We start from the raw sequence: 2263 nt of genomic DNA on the forward strand, positions 1-2263 counted from the left end.
GGTGGTAGGAGGGCCAGGAGGCATAGAGATGACTGTAGGTAGTGGCACACCAAGCAGAGGTTGAAAGTGAGTTGGTAGCCTAAGGCTGCCCTTCAGGCAAGCCTGGGCTGTGTCTGGTTCTGAGGGCAGAGAATCTGAAACTCTTGAGAGCGAGATCTGTGTGAATGTAGAAGAGAAAAGCATATTCCAGGTTAGTGACTGGTGCTCAGCAAAGATTAAACGGGCTTCTGAATCCTCTCTCATCTGGACTGGAGTCTCAAAAACATCATTACATGAGTCATGGCCGCTCATGTGAGATTTTGGGTATGGCATCAGCAGCATCTGTAGCTTTGATGGAGCTTTTGCACAGCAAGCACTCTGACATCTGTTTGTGGCATGCACAGTGGGTGCCGTCTTTCCAGCTTCTCTGCTGGGGCCGGTGTGGGCCTGCTTCCCCTTCCTCATGGCTGACATGAGATGCGAGGTGCCACTGGCAGGCAGGCAGGGATGCATACAGTGGTCCCTCTGTCATTCCATATCTTTTTTTTTTTTCCTAAATGTGACATCTGCTAAGTGTAGGCTGTGCTCTCCCCGTGCCCTGGCCTGTCAGCCCTAGGCTTGGAGATGCTTATGTATTTTGCAGCTCACTCCATTTTAGATGCCCTTCCTGTCAACCTCCTTACTATGGCTCTGGACCCCAAACGCCTCTCTGGACAGATTCTCATGCTAGCAGTTTTCTTCAGAGGCTTCTGCTGCCATTTTTTACTAGGGAACTCGGTGCCCGGTGGTGGGAGGGACAGAGAGGGAGCAGGGCAGTCTGGCTCACATTACACAGGCTGGGCCTGGACCAGTCAAGCCAGCCCCTAGTGCTGAGCTATCTGCTAATTGGAAGCAGCTGTTCAGATTTGGTGACTCTGCATCCACTGAGGTCACTGCTGTCTTCCTCTATGACCCAAGCCTGCAAACTTCATAGGAACAGAGGGCTGCTAGTCCCATGGACGGCCTTTTGCCCATCCTGGACTGCTGCAATCTGGCAACCTGGCAGTTGCATGTCTTACCCAAGAGGTGGCTAGGCTCTGAAACTACCCACTTGTATCCAGGGAGGATGGAAAGGGAGAAGTTTACACAGACTTTCATCACCAGTTCCCCACCCCAAGGACCCTAATTTCTATTCTCCGGTTGCCCCAATGCTCTCCGCCGCTCTTCACACTCCCCAGATTAGCTTTTCCAGTTCCTGTCCTCCCCACCAGCAGCCCCCAAAGCCTTGCTGCACTCCCTTCTGCTTCTCAAGAGCCACATCACTAATCAAACCGAGTGTTTCTTTCCCCCATATCTGTGCCCTGGTGTGTTCCAGGCACTACCCAAGACCTTTCAGCTTCATCCTGTCCTCAGCCACTGAGATTGCCCCAGGGAGCCTTGTCCCTCTACTTGTTTTTCTACTCTCATTTTTATTTAGTTTTTGTCTATCCTCTTACCAAGGCTTTAACCCTCTGCCCTGTACCTTCCCATGACCAGAGCAGCTGGGTCACAGTTAGGATGGTACAGTTTCATCACAGAAGCAAACTTGGACAGCATCCCCCCAGCACTGCATGTTCTGGATGTATACAGTTGCCCCTCCAGCTGGGGAAATTTCACTGGCTCCAACAGAGAGAGAGAGAGACCTGTCTGGGACCACTGAGTTAGTGCACATCCCCAGCTAGCATCCCACAGGGATAAAAGTAGCTTCTCTTGACTATTGCTCCTGAGAGATAATGAGGATTCATACTTGCTAGGTGCAAGAAGGGTATGTGGATTTACTTGCCATAGACCTCAGACACTGGGTGCCCACTGAAGTAAACAAACAATTCTTTATATGTAGAAAACACTTTTTAATATTTTTCTTTTAGGGAAACCCAATCTAAACAGCTGACCCGAGGTGGGAAAGAGGACCCAGGAATAATCATCCTACATCCTCTGGAAAGGGTTAACACTGCTGTAGGGCTCTTTAGATCAAGGGCTAACATTCTTAGTCCCCAAACTAGGCAATGTCAGCCACCTCCATCCCCCAAGGCAGGGAGGTTCCTGCCATCCTGCATCTGACATGAGCGGCTCCTGAGTGTGGTTATGGGACCAGCAGCAAATGCTTTCAAGAGAGTCCAAGTGTGAGCTCATGCTGCCGCCATCCCTGCAGACCACTAAGCCTCGTTTACCGGGGGCTGAAAGCAGCCCTGGGGCTGGTGTTCTTCACAAGCTCCTTGACTGCTGAATTTCTCTGGCTGTTCACAGGGAGGGTGGGCAGAGCCCT

Source organism: Pelecanus crispus, chromosome 1, assembly GCF_030463565.1.
Source record: "Pelecanus crispus isolate bPelCri1 chromosome 1, bPelCri1.pri, whole genome shotgun sequence".
Classification (NCBI taxonomy): Eukaryota; Metazoa; Chordata; class Aves; order Pelecaniformes; family Pelecanidae; genus Pelecanus; species Pelecanus crispus.